At 39.1% G+C, this 24,959-nt stretch overlaps 1 protein-coding gene across 13 annotated transcripts in view; it reads right to left on the bottom strand.

The window, feature by feature from the left end:
• The window catches only part of HERC1 (HECT and RLD domain containing E3 ubiquitin protein ligase family member 1), a 136,336-nt gene that overhangs the window by 83,824 nt on the left and 27,553 nt on the right, over positions 1 to 24,959 (bottom strand). Inside the window, exon 1 of one of the 13 annotated variants that reach the window (XM_074837966.1) lies at positions 15,220 to 15,565. The exons of the other annotated variants lie outside the window; for them this stretch is intronic. The gene's annotated coding sequence lies outside the window, so the exon portion shown is untranslated. Of the gene's footprint in view, positions 1 to 15,219; positions 15,566 to 24,959 lie in introns of those variants that run through there. 13 annotated transcript variants of the gene reach the window in all.

The following is a 24,959-nucleotide window of genomic DNA, read 5'->3' as shown; positions in this document are numbered from 1 at the left end:
ACATGATGTAAGAATTCTAGTCTAAGTCTGCATTTTCTAAATCTATATGCACAAAAAAAAAAATCACACAAAGCAGATTTAATACTGCTGTTTCAATGAAAATACACTTTTAATATCCTCTAGAAAAAATAATATTCTCTTTACAGACAGCAAAACTGAAGGCAAAGACTTAAAATAATGCACAAGATGATACACAACTGCTTACAAGTGAAGGGAGTACCAATGTAAACCTTTGTTTTACAATAAACGAGACCACTAATTGAGGCCGCTCAATTAGTGCCCAGACCACTAACTAAGGGCTCAACCTGTGAAATACATTTTTAAGTCCTGCTGTCACAAGTGACTCTTTGCTCTTTCTAAGATAAGCTAGAGATCTCCTTAAAATCCATGTCACAATGTTAAATGGAAAACAGGACAGATGGCTTGACTGCTAGACTGATGCATTATGGAGGTCCTATTCATTCAGTGAATAGGCTCTTCAGAGCCAAATACACATTGCTATTGCAAGTAAATTTACAGTCAAAAGTTATATATTAAATCACATTAATGTAATGTATGACTTTGAAAGAATTCAAAGCTTTCAGGATAGATTTTAAAGGAAGGGATCACTAACAATATGGAGGTAAAGAGAAATCTTAATAAGGCAACAACACTGGTTTGCCACGGAAGTTCAAACTGCCAATCCAACTCGACAGCTTACAACATTCTTTCAAATCAAAGACATCAATGAATTTGAGAGATCTTTTTTTGCTGATAATTTTAGGAAAAAAAACCCAATACATTATGAATCATGACACTTTTACATGGATTCAAACCCAATGAAACATTGTGATGCTACAAAATTCCTGGGAATCCCACAGTTAAAATGGGATTCCTTGCCACATACCACAAAATTTTTTTTGGCTAGCACTAGCCCCTGGAATACATGTCTTTTCTGACTTTTGCACTGCCTGAATTGAAATCAACTTAATTTAGCTGAACAGAAAGATCCCTTTTTCCCTTGTTATTCCCTTGAGAGACGCAGTAGGGTCTGAGCTCTACACAGGTGGTCTAAAACCTCCATTACAAACTCCGTGTGTGAAACTTGAATGCTTTGATATTAAAACACTTATAACTTGGCTTAAGTGAAAAGTATTTTCAAGGTTTACAATTAATTAGAAGGGATTGCATTTTTTGTTCACTGTTTTAAAATTCAAAATCCAAAATAAATCAAGAGATGGAAAAGTTACACTTAAATTACAGAGTATCAGACCTCTTTGAAATTTAATCTGAGTGCATCAACTTTCAAACTGAACATGGCAACAAGTCCTCTGATCACTTTCAGAAGGGAGAATATAGTGTTGGAAAAGCAGATCATTTTCTCTACAGAGTCCTTCTTTCGGACCACACACCACAGGTGTATGGCATGGACAGCACGGCCAATGTGCATATGGCCTTGTAGCTCCCTAATGCTCAGTCACCATGAACCTCTTAACCATACTACTCAAAATGAAAGTGTAAGCCATTTAAAAAAAAAAAGTAATCAGAAAGGCATCTTTTATATTCAAAAGTGTGCACTATTACTTAGGCAAATGATGCTGTAATAAACTACTTCCAAAAATTAAGGCGGTATAAGTTTACAGAAGAACTATATGTTAGAAAGGCAACATTTGGTGTTAAAACGGGAAAAAATCAAGTTTGGTTTTAGTTAAGTTTTGAGAGATCTTCTCTATCTTGAAAACAGCAACGTAGTATTTTGATTATTAAGTTGGTAAAACAATGACAACACAAAGTGCAGAGGCACCTCTATCACTGTAGATGAGTATGTCACATGGGAAGAACCAGGTGAGAAGTAGTAGATTAATAGCTTGAAATTTAACAGTAAAACATGCAAGCTCATATAATTATGGAATAAAAACTTCTCCCGTAAGTAGAGAATCTGTTATTTGGAGATTCAAATGTAGAAGAATCTAGTGAATCACAGAGGGATCATAAGTCATTATGAAAGAAAATATAATCCTGAGTAGCATTAACAAGCATTTCCAAAAAGGCTAGGGAAGGTTAGGTAAGGGAAGCATTTTTACACAGATTTATAAAATGCTAATCAATTGGATTAACCAGCTAGATTAGTCACCTATATCCTGAACTCATTAAAGACTGACACTGGATCATGCAGAGAAAAAGATTATTCCTCTGATCCACCCTAACAGAGAATCTAGCCTGAAGGTAAGACTAGGAGTGTGGCTTTTCAGCACAGCAAATCAAAATAAATACATACATAATAAAAATGAAACTAAATGAAATCTGGTCTGTAAACACAATAGAGGAAAAAGGGGTGGGGGAGCGAATAAGTAAGCAAAAGGAGAATATGAGCATAAGAACAAATGAGTATGAAACAATCACAAATGACTTTAAACTGAAATACTCAGAAGGTTGTTCCAAGTTAAATTCTGCAATGAGTTTCCAATGGAAATAGCAAACCCTTTTGAAATGGAGTACAATAAATTCTGATACACAAGACAGAATTTTTCTACTCTCATGGTTGTCATTCTACTAGGAAAACAATTATTTCAGGCTAACAAAAAGATCTTCTCTGAAGAGATTTCTATCACAAAAATAAATCCTAAGTAATATGCAGCAAGAACACAGAGAAATTTGTTCCAATTTTGCAAGAGTCATAAAGTAAATTAATTGCTTTTTCAATTTATTTAGAAAGTGCCTAGTGCTGTCTTAGTGACTGCTCTCTCACATACAGATGAGGATGTTTGGGAGAAGACTGTTCCATGTAAATGCAGCAACGCATGGCACTTCTTTGTCACGACAGACATCTCACCATAATTCACTTCTTCCAAGTACTACAGAATTGTATTTAAATATTAGTAGCCTCAGTTTTAGTTTACCTCATTATTATTCTAAAACTATACATGAACAGCATTTATTTAAGAGATGAGGTAATTCAAGATATAGATCTGAAGCACTAAAAAGTTGCAGAACTAATAAGCAGATCTTAGCATTATGATGATTTATGTCTGCACTGAATTATATAATGGATGACCCTGCCCTCATGTTCTGGTATTTTATTAGGATAAAGGAGGTTGACCTAATGGGTAGCTTTTCTGACAGAAATGCAAACTGCTGAACAGTCCGCATCTCTCCTATAACAACAAGAAATTCCACAGACCAAAAACCAAGGAAATACAATTGACAGTACTGTCCCAAGAATAAAGCAATGACTAGAACTCCTATACTATACATATTGTTTAGAGCTCAGAAATGGAAGATGTTGGTGTTCTTCAAAAAATTATTCTAACAAAACCATAAATGTATGCCACTGGTACCCAAAGGCAAACTGCTGCAGAGACCAGTGTTTGCCTGGTCTAGAAGCGTCGGCCTACATGAGACTAAGCTGAGACACAAGCAAAGCCTGTATTAGGATAGCTTCTTAGAAGGGCTTATTAGCTCGAGCACAGCACCACATTGATACAGTAATACTGTTTCTACAGGATCCAAGCTAGTTCACATATCTTGCCGCAGCATGTGTCATAAAACTTTTCAGCCCATTTCTTCTCATTTTTTCCTTTCATCTTGCAATTTCAGGCTGTTCTGTCAACACTTAAGACTAAAAAAAGGAACACAATATGGGTTTGAAATAATTACCTTTTGGGATATCCAACTACTTAAAAATGAACTGAGGGTTTCATTGCCAGATCCTATTCATAGTTCTGGATCAGAACCCTGGCACAAGTAAGAGAAATCTAAAGAGTCTAAGTACAATGTGCATTGAGCATTTCATATTTATGTGTCCCCCACAGATTTCAAAGACCGTCTACTTCAATGTCTTATTATTTGTATTGTTCACTTGCAATCGAGCAGCATTTTAGTATTTCAGTGCTTTGCAAGTGGATTAGGATACTTTTTTACTGACTGTAATATCTGTATTCCAATAATTTTTTTTTTTATTCTTGTTTTGCTTGCTTAATATTTTTACCCTCATAAACACAGTATTTTCAGTAGACAGCTTTGAACTCAACAGTAAAAACGTAAAGCACAAGAACTACATGCATGCAAAATAACAATGAAGTCATTAAAATCAACAGTATTTCTTAGTTATCGTTTATATAACATTCAAGTACTGCAAAAATAAAAGCCTTGATAACATCACAAAAAAAAAAGACATTCCAAAAACAAACACTGAGTTTGAAAGACTTCTCACATACAAGAATGCAGACTGATTACAACTAGTTGAGTCCAGGTTTCTTCTAAGACTAAGTCTGAGAAAATTTTTTAAATTTAATAAATAAAAAGAACACCCTGCTTCCAAAGAGACACTCGCGTTATTAATTTTAATGCTAGTAGCATTTGGAACTCCAGTTTCTTCAAGAGGATTCTTGACATCAGCTGTAAATTTTGTCAAGCTAATTTATAGCTTAATATGCAAAGAGGCTTTTTCAAAGCAAAAGAGTGTTTTCAAACTGCTCTTTTAAAAAGAAGTGTTGTTTATAAAGTAACCCACAAATGTTTTACCTCCTACTGTACAAAACAGATTTGACTTCTGTTTTATAATCATTGACCATGGGTTACATAGGTCCTGAATGATCAGTTTCTGTTCTTTGACCCTTCAGGTTCTAATGTATTACAGTTTCGCCAAAAAGTAATAAAATATTCCGAACGAGAGGTTTGTGTTCTTTGGTAGTCTTGAGTCCTACTTGATCTCATTTAAAACTAAATCTCTGGGGGATGGAGGGAATCTCTCTGCCATCTAGTGAGAGGATGTGCTTACTACAGCTGTAACGCCTTGCAGTGCAACGGGTAACATATAATGCAACTTTAAAAAAAAAAAAAAAAATCAGAGAACTATACTACAGCTCTTCTGCCAATATATCTGCTAAAAAAGTACATTCTAATTCTAAGCACCCGCTTTTATTCCAGACAAGTTTTCTCTAAAATAGATTAGCACCTTCATCAAAAGTCTTACCTGAGCCTCCATGAGCCTTGCCCAAGTAACTTCAGTTCTATTACAGCAGACAAAATCCTTCCATGTCTATCACACAAACTGGAGCCACAACTGTTAACCACCATGCAGAGGCAGTGAGCATTCTTTGCATTTCATACTAGACACACCTTCTGTTTACTCACACTACAAAACACACCAACAGCTCAGCCTTCAAGTGACACAGATAGGTATTATTACATCCAGGACCTTGTTCACGAAGAAAAGGCAACGTTTTCTCATTTGTCAGGAAGGATTTGCTAATGACCCTTTGATCTGAATTGCAACTGTAAGGCCAATTAATGCAAACTTCCAAACTCCGGTCTTCAGTGACAAAGTTAGTGCCTTCTCAAGAGGCAACACATGGAGATCTGGCTAGATTAAGAAATTCCCTGAATAAAGACTCGTTCATTTGCTTTATGTTATGCTTACACCAGCTATTCTTCAGCCAGAAATTTTGAAACTTGTTCATGCAAATACTGCTCCTTTTCCTGAAAACTGATAGTTTTTATCTCTTCCTCTTGTATGCACTTCTAAAAATAGAGACTGAATCTTCTATCTGAGCTTAGTAGTCACCTACTCTCCTACTGCAACTTTCAAAAGAAATATGTTAGTCCATCTTGAAAATAACATTCAGTTTGATGTGACAGTAGGAGTCTTTAACCCAACAGCCTGATGGCAACAAGCTGATTTTGACAGAATCCTGAAAAGGCTCTCTGAATACAAATGTAAATTATCACTGTCTCTGTGTGGAGTACAAGCGTAGTGACTATGTATCACTGAAGTTAACCAGAAACTACATAACAATGGCTAGCACAGTTTATAGGCAGGGTTTATTTCCTCCAACTCATTCCCTGAGGACCACAAATGTAAGGTTTATAATTGCTTCAGAGCATGGACAAGGACATCACATTTCTTTTTAAGTGCAGGCAAAAAGAAAATGTATTTGACTTTGAAAGACCATGTGAATATACTCACTGATGGTTTACTACATCTAACCACGACAAGTTCAGCTGACACTGTGGAAGGTACCAACTCTGCAGTGTGGGCCAGCATGTACGCCCACCAACTTTCTAAACAAGCTGACCCTGTGGCCAAGCACAAAGGGAGAAGGCAGAAACGTGTGACAAGAAGTGGAGTAAAGAAGTACTCTTCTTCAATCATCAGCAGCACAAATCTAAACCAGTCTAAAAGTATGGCAACAGCTTTATAAAAGTATTTCAACACCAGAGCACTTAAAACACTTTGAAATCAAAGTTCCAAATTCAAAATTCCAAGAACTTTCTGGGATTTCTATTTTAACAACAACAACAAAAAAACAACAACCAAACAAAATGTTCCTCCTTAAAAACAGCCTTATCACATTTTGTTATGCATTTATATTTTCAAATTTTGGGACTCCAATTAGAGAAAATATTATTTTCTGCAATCTGAAAATAACTTATCCTACTGTCAAATCACTAGCCAACATTTTACATGTAGTAAACCTCCGACTCTTCCATGTGAATGGCTCTCACTGGTTCAAAAAAGCTAGGATTTAACCAAGCTGATGCCTTGAACATTACCTATTGCATCATTTCCAGATACATAAGAAAGCTTGTAAATTAGAATTATTAGAGAAAGTTTTGATATTTTACTTTATATAAAAATGTATCTGTCCAGCACCAGGTGGAGAAAAACCTCTTCACATTGAAAAAACATGAACCAGAAAAGCCCAGCTCTCCTTCCCTTATTCCTTGTTTTCTCCTCTTCCTCAGAAAAAAGCGAAAAAGTAACTAGCAAGAATTTGCAACACAACTCATTTGTCATATCTTTTAGAACCACAGTTCCTGTTGAGCAAAGAGCCTTTTTGGGGGAGTAAATGCCCACATATATTTTCCTGTCGCTGATCAGGAAGTCAACTAAAATGGACTTAAAACTCATAGCTACACAAGGATTACAAGACAGTCTTGCCAAATTTAACACTTATTTCAAAAGGTTACCATAGGGAAGAGTTAGGACAAAATGAAAATATCAAACCCTAAAAAACAAGTTCTGTGTACCCTGGATGTAGGATTTTTTTCAAAATAGCAGTGGCAGCAACTTGAGCTGCACTAGAATAAATCTGAAGGTAACTAAGACTGCCTTCAGAACTTGTTTGCCTACTCAGAATTCAAAGTTCTTCTTTATAAAGTTAGAAACCAATCTGGAAAACCTCCACCTAAGAGTTGACTCTGAGAAAAAAAAAAATAATTCAGGAACACATTTAAGTAAGTGGAAACACTAATCAAGTATAGCCGATGAAACTTCGTTACACCACAAGCAAACAAGAAGCAAGCAAGAAAGTAAAGCAAAAACACAAGCGTGAGACTACCTTCAGCAAAACCCAGGGCAAGGGCAAAGGTCAACTGCATTCCTTATAAACATTATTTGGACAAAAGAATTTGGATATTTCTTTTCCAACTTAATTCCTGCCAAGAAAGTGGTCTTCATTAACAAGTGCTAGGAGGAAGATTCAGAAACCTACAGTACTACTACTGACAGTTCCAAAAAGAAAGAACTGCTGCCGAACAGAAGATGAAGAAAAAGGCATTTGTTCACCACCCTCTTAGAAACTACTGTTAAAGCTGGGGGGAAAATGATGCTTAATAGCTCTGTGAGTCACAGACAGTGTTGCAGACTCTACAACTGAACTGAAGAAAAGGCTCAGATTCATCAAATACTCTACTGGAATATTTGCAAGCTGTAGAAAAAAGCTCTCAGTTACCCTTCACTTCAACTAGGACACTAACTGCTGTTTTTTCCTCTTACATCATATGAAAGGCAATGATAAGAAAGGAGCTTTAAAATGAAACCTGTGAAAACAAGAGGAACATAACCGGGGGGTGGGGTGGTGTCTGAACTAAGAGGATAGTAGAACATTTAAATAACAGAAGAAAATATGCTTCAGAGCTCTATTTAATGTTATAAGAAACACAGAACTTACCTGCAGCACAAAGGTCTTTTTCCTTTTATCAGTCTCCCACTTAAAATGCACCCAAAGATGAACCTGTAACTTCCAAAACTACATCTCCCTGCATAATGAATGATCATGCCCCTATGTTTCAGATTCTATGTTTTCAAGCACAAAAGTACAAGCCAGCTACATCTTCTGGTCTGTTCATGGTTTTCCCCATTATGTAAACAAACTAACAACAAATACACAAATTACCTCATGCTATTATCACTCAAATTCTAAGCTCAGCATGAGGTCTTCACATCTTGCAATAATTAGTAAGGATAAAAAGAAGATAATAGGCTGCACTACAAAATCAAATAAATCAGCTTACAAGAAATTATAAGCATTATGAAATTCTAATTAAATGGTTGGCACGCATTTCCACACGGCCAAGAATTCAGAGAGAATGAAAGTTTACAATAAATTTAATTTCCCCTTTTTTCCAAACATTTCTATTCATCTACTTACCTGCACAATGATTTTAAAGAGGTTTTGGTTTAGACAGTGTCTGTTGCACCTCAGAAAAAACCAAACTAAACCAAGAGCCTGCAAAGTGTTTGCCAGCAAGGCAGAATAAATGCTAATAATAAATACATTTAAGATCTTCCCTTCTGAGTTAAGATACAGAGAAAAAGAGGAGAGTTGTCATATTTCAGGGATAGAATGTAGTCTTTAGCAGCCTAGCAAATACTGTTAAAGAATTTAAAATATGCTGTGTTATTAAAGAGTTTGATTTTCTTCGATAGGAATTAATTCGGCCTGAAACCACCAGCTACTTACAGATCACTTCAAACATTCATTTTGGATGTAAGCTTGACTAAAATAACTAATAAATCACATGTATTAAAATGTGAAAGGCTTGTTGCAAGTAATCATTAAGTACAACAGTCTATTGAACAAATGAGCTCTCAGTTAAGTTTATATCACTAATGAAACAGGCCAATCAGTAAATGCTTTCACTGAGGAAAACTGCGTATTTTCTAAGGAAATACGAACTATTCCTGTATCTTAAGTAAGAATAAAATAAGAGACTGGAGCTGCATATAACTAAATTTACAAGTTACTTCCATGAAACGGAAATAAATTATGAAGTGATAAAGTATAAATACTGCTCCTTTCTTCTCTCTGTCACCATAGCAATTTAAACACTCAGAAACAGAAAGAGGAACTTGGATCTTACAATTAATCCCAGCTTGTATACAATACCACTGACTGCATGGATGCATGACCAATATCCTGATGTAAAACTGACTAGGAGTTATAACAAAATAGGTATTCCACTATAAATGTTCTGATATTTATTTATACATATATATTTATGTATTTATAGTATATACCACAAATATTTCAGTATTTCATGTATGTGTGTCTGAAGCACAAGTAACTTCTGTGTAACAATGATTTAGTTTCAAAAGTGGAATAATTCTGCCAAAATGCCACAGTTAACATCAAAGGGAAATTATAGGGAAAATTAAGTTAAATGGTTTTTTGTGTTTATATAATGTATCATACAAAAGGTAAAATGGGACTGGAAAGTAACGGTTAAGTTTTCCAGCCACTTACCACCATCTCCCAAATTATCTTTGGAAAACGTAGATTTTTCTAGAAGGGGAACAAAGCAAACACTAAAGAATTCTCATAAATACACTTGGTTGGCTCAGCTGTGAAGACTGTCAAATCTCTAAGAATGAACTTCTTTTAGATTTTTACTACAGCTTCTGGAAACCAAGAAGTTTTTAGGTCTTCTCACTTTGAGGGAGGTGGGATGGCTTTGATCAAATGCAAGTCTAAGAAAAACCCAATAGAGGGAGAAAAAACATTACAAAACAGGCTAATAAGAGAAGTCCTCAACTTCAACACGGTCAAAGGACTTTGGAATTTGGAAAGTGTAGCAAATATTCCTAGATTCCAAGGGGAGGGGGGCAGGGTAAAAATAATAATAATTTTAAAATTACTTTAGCATGGGGTTAAAGGTCAAAGCTTACAAGGTTATAAAGGTCTTTTTTCTGAGCTTAGCAAGAAAGATTGGCCCTGGACAGAATGTATACACAACTTCCAAGAAGGAATTTCCATAGTCTTCCCTTTCTGTGTCAGCTTGGAAATTACGGGAGATATTTGAATTTGTCACCCAAGAACTGCCTCCACACCACTGACAAATTTATCCTAATATAAGTAAACAGGAAGCTCCCTTCTAGGGCTTAGATTTAAAAGAAAAAATAACTGAAAAGGTGCTGCATATAGATCTAAGAGAAAGATTGCTGTGATTAATTAAAGAAAGGTAAAGATGGAAGAGAAGCTATATAATGAGATTACAGCACACACTGTAGGCTGCTTCTTGAAGGAGACACAGGAAGATAAGGAACAGCTCTAGGCAACTCCAAAGAGTTAACTCTAAATTCCTGCAAGAAGAGATTTAAGTATGAGAGTCAAGGCAAGAAAAAGTAGAGGTTTTTTTGTTTTGTTTAAGAGAAGATTGTACAAGATCATAAAAAAGATCAATGACACTGGCACAGGTTGCCCAGAGAAGCTGTGGCTGCCCCCTCCCTGGCAGTGTTCAAGGCCAGGTTGGACGGGGCTTTGGGCAACCTGGGCTAGTGGAAGGTGTCCCTGCCCATGGCAGAGGGGTTGGAACTGGATGGTCTTTAAGGTTCCTTCCAATCCAAACTATTCTATGAAAAAGTGGAAGATGGGAATATTATTTCACTATTTTAAAGAGAGTGTAACAGCACAGTTTCCCCACAAAACATGTTTTGTTTTTTCAGTCCTTAGCACACATTCTGCTTATCAACAGACAGAAACCACCTAAACGTGTTGAAGGGAGTAATTAATTAGGGCTTTTTTTTTTTTATAAGCATCATGATCTCCAACGCAGTGGTTCTACCTCATTGACAAATGCGTGTAAATATTGGTATCCCATTAAGAATTTCAACAATAATAAAAGCTCACAGATAAGAAGGAAGAAGCTATAACTGCTGCCCAGACTGCTAAAAGAAAAATTGAACAGTCGACTCAGAAATGTAGGTAAACCTTCAAGTACAGTGATTTTCCATTGCTTGCATACACCTGAATCTTCCTGCTTAACTGTTACTTTACAACTTTGTGCTTTCCTCCCTGTGTACAAGGTTCAAACAAGTAAACACTGTAATACAGGGATAAAAAGCAAAACTGATCTTATATGAAGTGTTGTCAAATGGACACAGTAAACAAGGGGAATATATTTTAACCTAGTCTTTAGGCATCACTTGTCACAGTCCATGGAGGTTTTCAAACTTACAAAAATCATTCTTCAACTAACACAATTACAAGTTTCGGAGTTTTCTATGGCTCATGAAAGTGTACTCCTCTGCTACTTTTCTCTCAAACAGTAATAAACCTTCCTGGTAAGCATGTCTGATTGCACTTTTGCAGTCTGAGACTCAAACAGAAAGCAGAAGACAAATCTTCAATTTACTTAATTCTTTCAAACTAAAAACCAGATTTTTAAGATATTTTGCAAACATATCTTTATGACAATCAAAAATACTGGAAACACTGTGTCTTGTACAATATCCATCTCTAACACAAGAATCTCATCACGACTTACATAACTGAGGAAGGTTTGACCATCAGGTCATCATCACAACCCCCTACAATTATAAACGTACACAAAACACAAACGCCTCTTGAAGATCTGGAAAATGTGGTCGTGTTCTTCTGCTCAGAAAAAGCATGGCATGTCAGCCAGAAAAATAAGAGAAGAGAGTCATGTGTTATAGGAAGCAATATTGTGACTCAACAGTAAGTTAGTACAACATTTCTGGAGAGAAAAAACATATCTATTATCACTCATAAAAAGATTGGAGCAACTCTTAAAATATTGGAAGAATGAAAATTAACATTCTATACAAATTCTACTTTTAGCTAATTTTATTTCTCCCTACAGTGTCAACTGAATAAAATGTAGGGTTATTCACTGCCTGTATAAATAATGTATTTGGTATAAAGCAATTAAAACCAGCTTCAACGGTCTACCCCAAAAGCTAGAAAATACATGGAAGAGCTAGAAAATTACTTTAGAACTTATAAAGGGTTAAGTTATAATATCCTGTAGCAAAGCCAGGATTAATTTATGGAAAAGTGAAAAGATGTCTTAGGTAACGAAAAAAACATTTAAGTATCATCCAGAAGCTTCTGAATTCTGGAAACATGAAGACAGCACTTCACAAGCTGAGAATCAATACACACAAAATGAGATATGGTATCTTCAATCATCATGAAGAAAATGCATTTTCTTAAATCAGTGACTCTAGCACACACACTAAAGATATTAACAAGGTCAGAACTGAACAAAGCTACATATTACCACATTTTTCTTTAACTTAGTCTTACTACAGCAGAAATTAAGCACAGACAAAAACAATTATTCTGATGGAAGCTAAGTGCTCACACTTAGAACAGCTGAAAACAAAACCAGCTGAAAGCTTTATTTTCTACAAAGCTCTTGAAAAACTGCACCTATAAAGCTGCAAACATTACATGTCCTAAAAATCAGAATTTTCTGAGGAAAAATAAACCTCACAAGTACTCTCTCCCTATCTGTGATTAGCAATTTCAGCAACCTTTGTAAGATGCTGACTACATTTAACTGTATTTTATAGGAACCTAATTATAGAAGCTTGTAACACAAGAAGCTAGAAGTCTGTACAGTCAAATCAAAGGCAGGAAAAACCAAAACTAGAGAACACGCAAAGAACTGGTTGTGAAACTCGCATGCCTGATTTTATTTACTGCCTCACTGTAATGTTATACCACCTTTCCCCAAGGGGCAGGTAAAGATATTTTCTAAACAGATTCCAAAAAAATAAAAGCTTTAACAAATAAGCAAAAGAAATAAGCAGATTTGTGTATTTCTGAAGGACAGAGTTCTGCAGTATGGTTCACTGACAATGATCTCTCTCAAGTTCAAAGCAGTTTCATTTACTGTTTTCAACATGAGTGGTCCTAGAGTAAACTGTGCTAGAGATACTTCAAGCATGATGTCACCCGGGTGGTTTCTGAAAAGGATTAGAAAATTTAATATTTAAACAGATGGCAGCCAGGGCGCACTACATGTCTTAATATTGCTAGGAGTAGTTACATCTTTCTTTGCAACAGTGAGAAATAATTTCTGTGGATGGGCCAGAAAAATCAAGCTTTTTGTGGCTTACACAGAACTCAGAAAAGATTTCACAATCAGAATAATCAGGTAATTCTATTAGCTCATTAAGAATATAATTGAATTCATTCACTGCAAGTGAGACTGACTATTTGAAAACTTTTTTCTGGGATGTTCATTTAGGTAAGTTCTTAAGAAAGGAGAAGTTCTGTATACATAGCTGATCACAGGTCTGGAACAGTTAATTTATGTGAAATATGACTGAAAACCTGATGCAATATGGTTGTGGTTTAACCCACAAGCAGCTAAACACCACAGAGCTGTTTGTGGGATGCCCCAGTGGGATGGGGGCAGGAATTGGAAAAAAAGGGAAAACGCATGGGTTGAGATAAAGAAAGTGTAATGGGACCAAAAAGGAAGGGAAAATAATAATGATAAAAGAATACACAGAACAAGTGATGCACAATGCAACCGCTCACCACCCGCTGACCAATGCCCAGCCAGGCCCCGAGCAGCGGGCTGCCACCCCCCCAACCACCTCCCCTGGTTTTACTGTTCAGGATGACGTCACACGGTATGGCATAGCCCTTTGGCCAGCTGGGGTCGGCTGTCCCGCCCGTGTCCCCTCCCGGCTTCTCGTGCCCTCAGGCTCCTCGCTCGCAGGGCTCCATGAGAAGCTGAAAAGTCCTTGACTTAGTGTAAGCACCGCTCAGCAACAACTAAAACATCAGCGTGTTATCAATATTATTCTCATCCTAAATTCAGAACAGGGCACTATACCTGCTACTGGCAAGAAAACTAACTCTATCCCAGCTGAAAACAGGACAAAACCCACCCCTTATTCTACACCACCTACATCACGCCCAGGTCCCACACTTTCCAATACATCCCAATCCATCACCAACACCTTTCCTGTCTTTTGATATTTACACACAGATATCATTCCCTTAGTCTATAGGCCACCCCTCTAAAACGTTCATTGAGTTCATTTAGTCCAATGTCACTGGGCTCCATCTGTCGTGACAGTCCTTCAGGGCAAGAAAGATGGTGTGTGGTGCTGGATTGTTGCATGCTGAAACCGGTTCTGATTCCATCACTGCTGCCTTTGTTTAGTTCTATCATCACTACACTTGACTCAGTTTCATCAGAATTCATTCTTCATTGATCTGGATATTCCTACTGTAATACCATTGATATCGCATATATCAACCATAGTAGTGATGACATACGAGTATTAGATAGCAATTAACATCATACATTTCAAACCATTGGCTATTCTCACCCAAAATCAAATCCCCTTGAGGTACACATCAGACTTCCCCATCCTTCTTCATTACCCACCAAGTGCACCCAGTTCTCTGAGCAAAAGCAATCCCATGGATAAAGGTTTGCCTTTGCCTGAGGTAGGAATAACCCAGACTGCCTTCCCCAGCATATTGTTATGTGCACTACAGGGGCTTTATCCCCTTCTACAGTACATACAAGTTTTGACTGAGCAGGGCCAGCTCAATTGGCAGACCCCCTAGTGTTGATTAACCACATGGCTTTTGCTAAATGTGCATCCCAGTGTTTGAATGCCCCAGCACCCCTTGCTCTCAGTGTAGTCTTTAACAGTCCATTGTGTTGTTCGATTTTCCTGGAGGCTGGTGCATGATGGGATCTGATATGCCCCCTCTATGCCATGCTCTTTGGCCCAGGTGTCTATGAGGTTGTTTGGGAAAGGAGTCACATTGTCTGACTTAATTCCTTCTGAGGTGCCATGTCGCTGTAAGACTTGTTTTTCAAGGCCCAGGATAGTGTTTGGGGTGGTGGCATGGGGCATGGAATATGCCTCCAGCCACCCAGTGGTTGTTTCCACCATTGTAAACACACGGCGCTTGCCTTGGTGAGTTTGTGGTAATGTGATACAATCAATCTGCCAAGCCTCCCCATATTTATATTTCAGCCATCATCCTCCATACCAGAGAGGCTTTAACCGCTTCGCTTGCTTGATTGCAGTGCATATTTCACATTCATAGATAACCTGGGCAACAGTGTTCATGGTTAAGTCCACCCCTCGATCCTGAGCCCATCTGTATGTTGCATCTCTCCCTTGATGGCCTGAGGTGTCATGGGCCCACTGAGCTATAAATAACTCACCTTTATGTTGCCAGTCCAGATCCACCTGAGCTGCTTCAATCTTTGTAGCCTGATCCACCTGTTGGTGGTTCTGATGTTCTTCAGTGGCCCAACTCTTGGGTACATGAGCACCTATGTGACGTACTTCCACAACCAGGTTCTCTACCAGGGCAGCAATATCTTGCCACAATGCGGCAGCCCACATGCTTTGCCTCTGCGCTGCCAGTTGCTCTACCTCCACTGCTGTAACTGCTCCCCCAGGGCATGTGCCACCATCGCATGAGCACAGAGAAGGCGCGCTGGCCGCATTTCTCAGTCAGCAATCTCTAAGGCTGGCTGGACAGCCTTCACTTCTGCAAACTGACTCAATTCACCTTCTCCGTCAGCAGTTTCTGCAACTTGTCATACAGGACTCCATCAAGCAGCCTTCCACTTTGGATGCCTTCCTACAATACAACAGGACCCATCAGTCAACAGGGGATATTGCTTCTCATTTTCTGGTAGTTTATTATACAGTGGGGGCTCTTCAGCACACGTCACCTCCTCCTCTGGCAATGTGCTGAAATCTTTGCCTTCTGGCCAGTCCATGATCACTTCCAAGATTCCTGGGAGACCAGGGTTTCCTAATCAAGCCTGCTGTGTTATCAGTGCAACCCATTTACTCCACGTGGCATCAGCTGCATAACATATAGAGAGGACCCTCCCTTTGACCATCCAGCCCAGCAGTCAGGGTGCCAAGAGGAGCCGTGCTTCAGTACCAACTACTTCTGAAGCAGCCTGAACCCCTTCATATGCTGCCAGTATCTCTTTTTCAGTTGGAGCATAGTGGGCTTCAGATCTTCTATATCCCCGACTCTAAAACCCCATGGGTCGGCCTCAAGTCTCCCCTCATGCTTTCTGTCAGAGGCTCCATTCTCCCCTGCTGGGGTGTAGAGCACATTTTTTACCTCATCCTGCCTGGACTGGCCCAAGGGCTACTGCATGAACTATCTCCCATTTAATTTGTTTAAAGACCTGTCATTGCTCAGAACAATTTGAAATTGTTCTTCCAGGTCACTTGATAAGAGAGGGCTTACAATCAGACTGCAATCTGGAATGTACATTCTTCAAAACCTCAGAACACCTAACAAAGCTTGTGTTTCCTTTTTGCTAGTTGGTGGAGATGTAGCTATTACTTTGTTGATCACATCCATTGGGATTTGATGACGTCCATCTTGCCATTTTATTCCTAAAAACTGGATCTCCTGTGCAGGTCCCTTGACCTTACTTTGTTTTATGGCAAAACCAGTTTTCAAGAAGGATTTGGACTATTTTTTGCCCTTTCTCAAAATCTCCTTCTGCTGTGTTACCCCACGTGATGATGTCCTCAACATACTGCAGGTATTCCAGAGCATCACGCTGTTCCAGTGCAGTCTGGATAGCCCATGGCAAATGGTAGGGCTGGGTTTTCACCCCTGGGGCAGTCAGTTCCAGGTGTACTGGATGCCCCTCCAGGTGAAAGCAAACTGTGGCCTGCACTCTGCTGCCAAAGGGATTGAGAAAAATGCATTAGCGATATCAACTATGGCGTACCACTCAGCCGCCTTTGACGCCATACTGAAGTGCTAGCATGTCCAGCATGGCAGCACCCAGCAGCAGCGTGACTTCATTCAGGCCACAATAGTCTACTGTTAGTCTCCACTCTCCATTAGATTTTTGCACGAGCCGTATGGGGCTGTTAAAGGGTAAGCGAGTCTTGCTGATGCTCACTCCTTGGCTCTCCAGTTGTTCCATCAGCTTATAGATGAGAATCAGGGAGTCTCGGTTGGTGCGATACTGCCGCCGGTGCACCACTGTGGTAGCGACTGGCACCCGTTGTTCTTTGACCCTCAGCAACTCCACAACAGAAGGGTCCTCCAAGAGACCAGGCAAGGTGGACCGCTGTTTAATTTCCCCCGTCTCCAAGGCAGCTATGCCAAAAGCCCACAGGTACCCTTCTGGGTCCTTGAAATACCCTCTCCTGAGATAGTCTATGCCAAGGATGCACAGAGCCTCTGGGCCAGTCACAATGGGGTGCTTCTGCCACTCATTCCCAGTTCAGCTCACTTCGGCCTCCACCACAGTTAGCTGTTGGGATCCCCCTCTCATTCCAGAAATACACATGGGTTCTGCCCCTTTGCAGCCTGCTGGCATTGGGGTACACTGTGCACCAGTGTCCACCGGAGTCTTATACTCCTGGGGATCTGACATGCCAGGCCATCGAATCCACACCATCCAATAAACCCAGCTGTCCCCTTCCTCCACCTGGCTGGAGGCAGGGCCCCTCTAGTCCTGGTGATCACTCCTTGTAAATACGAATCAGAAGTCCCTTTATTAAGATCAGAAGTAGACTGGCCCTTCTACTCTGCCTGGGAAACTGCCCACTGGAAACTGGAGCAGCAATTTTCCCAGAACCACCCCTTTTTTGATTGTTTTTCCTTGCAACTCATGTATCCATGCCCTAGGGTTGAGGTAGATTTTCCAACCCACTTCCTCGTGCCCTCTCTGTGGTCACACAGACAAAACCAGAGGGCAGCCTGTAGTGTGTACCCACTATATCCTCCCTCTTGAACAGAGGAACGCTTACTCTGAATAGCTGTGATACAGGCCAGTATAGGTGGGAAGTAGGACATATCCTCTTCAAATTGCTGGAACTCCCAGGACAGTTTCTCCACAGCCAAGTTGCAGGCCCTTAGGGAGGAAGACTTTCTTCATATTGCCGGAGTTGGCCAGCCAATTCATCCACTGTTTGCCGCTTTCCGTCTTCCCAGGTCACTACTGCCAATGAGTTGGTGTATGATGATGGTGCACTCCATACAAACTTCTGCCACATGGGTCATGTAGACTTGACTTCATCTGGATCTTTGGATAACTGCTTGTTGTCCAGGTCATTATAAACCACTTCCAGCATGACTAGTTCCCTCAGGTACTGGATACCTCTCTCCACAGTGGTCCACTTGCCTGGGTGACATACAACACCTTACTTGGAGGGATACCTTTTCTTCACACCTGACAGGAGTCGCCTCCAGAGGCTGAGGGCTTGTGTCCCTTTTCCAGTCGCTTGTCAATGCCCCCTTCCCTAGAAAGGAATCCCAGCCGCTTAGCTTCTCTACCTTCTAATGCCAGGCTACAGGCTCTGTTATTGCAGGACTGAAGCTAGGTGACAATATGCTCACCTGGACAACGGCTGAAATCTTTTCACATCTCACAGTTCATTCAGGGATAGGGATCAGGTGGTTACTGCCTCTTCCTCTTCTCATGATAGCCATGCTTCAGAATAGCCTGCCTTGTCCACTTCTTCCTTCCCCTTTTTAGTAGGAGTTTCTTCCCTTACTAAATGAGCTTTCACATCCAATATTTCTTCTTGTGTATAGGGGCAACTGATAATGGCACAGTTTGGTTCTCTGGTTCAGCTGCAGTGCCTGTCACCGGGGTTGGAGTAGCCGCAGCGCCTGTCCTTTTGTTTTTAGATCCAGAGACCTTCTCCTCCCCTTGAGGGTACTGAATAGTGTTAACAGGGCTCCGTATGCATGGGCCAGGCCCCAACACATTGCAGTGATTTGTGTGTCTCTGGAATTGTCAGGGTGACAGCACACCTCTTCCAAATATTTTAGTAGTTTGTCAGGATTCTGTACTTATTCAGGGGTGAAGTTCCAAAACAGTGGAAGTGTCCACTGTCCTAGGTACGTGCCCATGCTATCCCACACACCCTGTCACTTGTAACTATCCAGCCCTGGGACAGATCTCTGGGTGGTATTCTTAAATAGTCTGAAACAAGACCTGAAACACATTCAGGAGACACAGCAATAGGAACATGCTGGTCTGAACATCCCAAGGATATTAAAAATTCTCAAAAGCTATTGTAACTAGCCTGGAGGAGAAGGAAAAGGTGAAGGAGTGGGGGAAAGCATCCCCCCTTGTCTCCCCCATAGATTAGCTCTCCGAGGAGAAAAGGTAAAGAGTGTAATTATTAATAGTTTCAGAGAGATGGTTCCTGAAGTACAGAGATGACAGCAATGCTGAGTACAAATACCAGATTAGTCTCACGACCAGTAATTTTATCATATCATAAGCCAGTGTTACACAGTACAGCAAAATTATAACCTTAATCCAGAGATGATAAACAGCACAACAGGGAACATATACAGCAAGTAAGGTGTTACATAACACAACTCCGAGAACAAGCACAATGGCTCTGAGAGCAAATAAATCAACATTGTGACCAGTGACTATTAAACTAATGTAATGAATGCTTGTAACAAATTTGTTTGAACACGCTCTGGTCAGTTCTGTCATTATCTCAACCCTTCAAGCCCCACAGGAAAAAGGGAAAACTCGTGGGTTGAGATAAAGAAAGCGTAATGGGACCAAAAAGGAAGGGAAAATAATAATGATAAAAGAATACACAGAACAAGTGATGCACAATGCAACCGCTCACCACCCGCTGACCAATGCCCAGCCAGGCCCCGAGCAGCGGGCTGCCACCCCCCCAACCACCTCCCCTGGTTTTACTGTTCAGGATGACGTCACACGGTATGGCATAGCCCTTTGGCCAGCTGGGGTCGGCTGTCCCGCCCGTGTCCCCTCCCGGCTTCTCGTGCCCTCAGGCTCCTCGCTCGCAGGGCTCCATGAGAAGCTGAAAAGTCCTTGACTTAGTGTAAGCACCGCTCAGCAACAACTAAAACATCAGCGTGTTATCAATATTATTCTCATCCTAAATTCAGAACAGGGCACTATACCTGCTACTGGCAAGAAAACTAACTCTATCCCAGCTGAAAACAGGACAAATATGTTTCTATTGACTGCCTCACTGTGATGATAATACTACAATTCCATTATACAAGTGGAATTTCTTCAAAGTTGCAATATTTTAGTTTTGTAGCATAATCACTGAGGACCCTTACAAATTACTTTGTTAATTCAAATAATGTAACATTCTTACCAGTAAACCAAAGTCTTTATTCTGTATCTAAATCTACTAAATTATCATCTCAATTATCTGTCCAATTCCTACTATAACTATGACACACAAGAAATGTGGTTGTTTTATTTCTCCTCTGCAGTATCAACTGAAACCAAAGACTCTTTTCACAGGAGCACTGCCTACCCTCTAATCCTTCATATCACATTCCTTTGCCTTTTTCCTATTTCCTTCATTGTTATATGATCTACATTGATATAATGACCTACCCATAGTATCAGGATATGTATATCTGTATGTTCATCTGTACGACTCCAGAACTGAAACTGGAATTCCATATACAGATGTGCCTTGAATTTCTGCAACAGAAGGACCGTCTTCTGGTTTTGCTGAGTTCCAATCCTAACAGTTCCTAACATTCCATAAAACGACATACTACCTGAACTTTTTACCATTCCAGTCTTTCATACTTCTTACAAAGAAGGCACAAAGGCCCAGTAAGAATCACGCTTTGTATGCTACCAACTGCTAGAATGCAGCAATTTTTGCAATCCTTATTAAAACTTTACAATCTGAAAGTACAACTAAAAGAAAAGCAAACTGTTTGCTCTCCTCTTTTCATAAATAAAGGGTTGTTTGTATATATATGATTTAGCAGCAGATGTCAGGGCTCCAAACAACATTTACAGCCTTTTTCTTGAAAGGTTAATTTAGAAATCAGGAATATATAAAATTAATTAAAATCCTGCCTTGTCATAGGCCAACAATGTAAAACCTACAAGCAATGCAAAACCCACAAGATGTTCCGTATCACTCATGGCCAGGGCAAACTATGACAGTTAAAACCAAGGGTAACAGGACATAACGTTGCCTAGAAAAGTTATTTGTTCAATATTTTACTCATGCCAAAAAGCACCGTAGATCACCGTGCAAGGTAATGTTCCTCAAACGTTCTTTTCGGCCAATACATTTAGTCTATACGCAGTGTCATGACAGATGTGAAGTGAATGGGAATCTATACAAAACAGTCATGGGAAAGAAAAAGAGAAAACAATATATTAGAAAATACTGACACTGCAGAGAAATTACTACAAATTAACAGAGAATTGAAACTAAAGAGACAAAAAGAGACATTGGAAGCAGAAAAAAAAAGGAAAAAGGGAGAGGTGCTAGATAATAGGAGATAGACAGTAAAACCACGCAGAAAAAATAAGCTATGGTCTCCTACAAATCTGGAACAGCAAGACAATAAGCAAAAGGAACTAAACTAGAAAGAGCAAGCAAGAACAGAAGCTACAGCAGATTGTTCTTCATGCGTAAGAAAAACACTACAATGAAATACACACTAACATTCACTGATTTATGTGAACATCTGTCTCTACTGGTCACAATGTCCACTATCTTTCCTCCTTGTATTAGCCTTCTGTTCAGCATATGGAAACCAAATGACTGATATCCCAATTCAGATTAACTCTGCAGCCAACTATCAACTTTCCTTGCCAAACATTAAAGTCCACCTAACTTTATAATATTTGTCAGGTAAGTCACATTGAGGTTCTACTGATTTTCTTTCAAATTTAGTCTTCCTACATATTTTTAGGTTCCTTTAGGATTATTTATTTATTACCAGGTCTACTACTGAAACCAATATAACCCTATGCTTTCAGAACTGGTCACTTCAAAAATCTTTTGGGAGACAGACAAAAGGTGGAAAAAATTATTTTTAAGTTGATAAGAAAATTAATCTATTTGCTATTTTCCCCTTCTGTTTATAAAGAAAATTATACAAAAACCTAATCATGGTTTGTGAATGTAAATGTTTATACCCTTGGGTGCTGTACAAAACCTACCCAAGCAGAGACAAGTAGAAGTTTATTACTATTCAGCAGAGAAACTCACAAATATCAATTTAATCCATTACTTCTTCAAATACATAAAAGTATATTGAAATAAAAGCTGAGAATGTAGAATACAGTCCACATACATAATCATCAGAAGCAGTTAGTAAAAAGAGGAGCTGAGAAGCAGACATCCCCATACATCAAAAACGTTCCAACAATTTGAGGAAAGAATGGTGCCTGATCTTGCACTGAGAAAGGGCTGAAAACCCTGGTGAGGTTTTTAACACTACCACTCTCCCCCAAAGGTACAAGCACTTGTACTTCTACTAACTTGTACTACTACTAACGAGGTAGACATAATATTTCCAACCATCATAAGACACAGGAACAGACATTTCCTTGTAAAAACTAGAAAAAATAATTAAGATGTACTTACTAGTAATAACGATTTTAAATTGCGAAAGCCAACAATGGATAGGAGACTGTAAAATCCGCATAAGTATAGATATTCAAAATTCAACCACATCAGTGATCTCATTTAACTTTCCAGTTAGCTCTGATGTAAGCAGAGAGATGGATTGCAGCCTGTCTATGCATATAAAGGGGGCATGTAAGAAAGACAGAGAGAGACTTTTTATAAGGGCCTGTAGTGACAGGACAAGGGGTAATGGTTTTAAACTGAAAAAGGGTAGGTTTAGATTGGGTATCAGGAAGAAATTTTTTATAACGAGGGCGGTGAGACACTGGCACAGGTTGCCCAGAGGAGCTGTGGCTGCCCCCTCCCTGGCAGTGTTCAAGGCCAGGTTGGACGGGGCTTTGGGCAACCTGGGCTAGTGGAAGGTGTCCCTGCCCGTGGCGGGGGGGTGAAACTAGATGGTCTTTACGGTCCCTTCCAACCCAAATCATTCTGTGATTCTGTGACTGTATGACCTCCAGAGGTGACTTACAACCTAATTATCTGATAGTTCTCTTAGCAAGTTTTTGAATCACACCCCTCTCTGGGACACAGTTAGTAAGGTGTAGGTAATTCTACTTTAAAATACAATTGAGCCCATTTTTGCTTTAATATGCAATTTCTAATATCAGAAAGTAAAAAAAAAAGTACTCAAGAGCTAGACCACAACTCAAATGCAAAATAAGCAAAGTATACACTTTGTGTTAACATTTCCATTTCTTGAGTACTCCCAGTAAAACTAACTGAAAAAGAAACTTTTGTTATATAAATTTACGCATTTGTAAGGAAATGTTTGAGGATCAAATTTCTGTCTTATGCAGTGCTGACAGCAAAAAAATTTTATTACTTGTAAGGAGGACTCAAATTGTAGGCTCTTCTTTAAACAGTAAATTCTAGCTTCCAGCAGAGAACATGATCCTGTGTGCCACCTGAACATACTCCCAACTAGCTTGATGACATCAGATCAATCACAACAGACAGTCAAGGCCAGAGAATATACCTGGCGAGTTCCCAGGCCACAATTACACTTGCTGTTGACTGGCAAATTCCATAGCCACTGGGTTCCAGACTATTTTTTTTTTTATCTTCAGAAATTATAAGGGTTACTGTGAAGTTATTATGATGCACAGTAAGCAGTTGCAGCACACTGCCAGTTACTTCAGCAGCCCTAGGAAAGCAGAGCTTCATTTTCTGCGGGCCACTTTAAAAACATCTAAAGAGAAAACACCTAATAGATTTGAATATTCCATATGACTGTCAGCCACTACAGGCAGACAGAAAAAAATAAAACCTGCCAGCAATTTCTGAGAACAAATCATGAGAAAAACATAACCAACACAGTACTCACCATCACTAAGATGACTTTGACACCAGGAAGTCAAATCAGCCATAGACAAATGCACCCTACATTTAACTAAAATATACTAGTACAAGATAAAAATCTTCCAAGTCGTATAAACAGAGGAAGATTGAGTATCTGTCAGTATCTAAATGAAGACTGTTGTACTGAAAGAATAGGACTTCGTAACAACCTATGACGAGAACTCAAATGCCTGCTCCTCCAAGTCTTCCTGAAATACACATGATTTTTGTCCCCATGATAGTTACAAGAATTAAAAATGGAAAGAAAGATTGGAATACTAGAAGTGAGTCTTAAACAAAAGTATTTAAATGTATATACTTTTAATTTTACTACCAAAATACAAAGACTAATTTCACATGTAGTTTTTCCCACCCATAAAATGGTCCCACTCCAGTCATCACTGGTACTTGAAAACATGCAGAGCACCCCTGCACTGTTTTCTTAAAAAAAGGAAGATTATGGCTACCTGAAATTGGTAAATTAAAGACAAAAAACAATGGAGATTTTTAATCAGGCCACTTAAATCCTTTCCTTCCATTTAATTCAGTTCTGAAATAACAGAAAAAAAAGCTTTCACTGGTAAACTATCTTTAAGTTCAAGGATTAAATGAATAAAAGAAAATGCTGGTATATTCTTCCTATGCCAAGCAGTCCTTCAGCAAAAATAAGTCAAAGACTTTATATCCCTAGTATTCTTACTTAACAATTAGATATCAATACCTCCTTTACACAGCTTGCAGAAAAATATTTCAACTCCCCCTTCCACTTGTATACTTCCAGCCATAAAAACATGGTTATCCTTAATGTTAAAGAGAATGAACAAAACATTTAAATAAGAACGTTTTCCTCAGAGAGGAAAGCCTCAAACATATATGAGTTTGTTTATGCTTGGGAGACAAGGAGCCCTAAGATGTTTCATTCTGACAGACAACTACTGTGTATAAAGCCACCTAACAAATTCCTTGCAGGTGCAAGGATACAGGAAACTGGTAATGCCCTTCTGTCCCGCAGCACATTAACATTGTACAGCTTTTAATCTTTCATACAAAATTAAGAGATTCCTCTTAGAATATTGGGAAGCAGTAGCAGGCTGACCAGGTGTACAACCTATCTTTCCAGATTAAATGTCTATTATATTTTTTCCCCATAATTATGTGAGACTCA

The sequence above is a fragment of the Strix aluco genome, chromosome 12, assembly GCF_031877795.1.
Source record: "Strix aluco isolate bStrAlu1 chromosome 12, bStrAlu1.hap1, whole genome shotgun sequence".
Taxonomy (NCBI): Eukaryota; Metazoa; Chordata; class Aves; order Strigiformes; family Strigidae; genus Strix; species Strix aluco.
The sequence above is the reverse complement of the archived record's forward strand: the minus strand, read 5'-3'. Positions and strand labels throughout refer to the sequence as shown.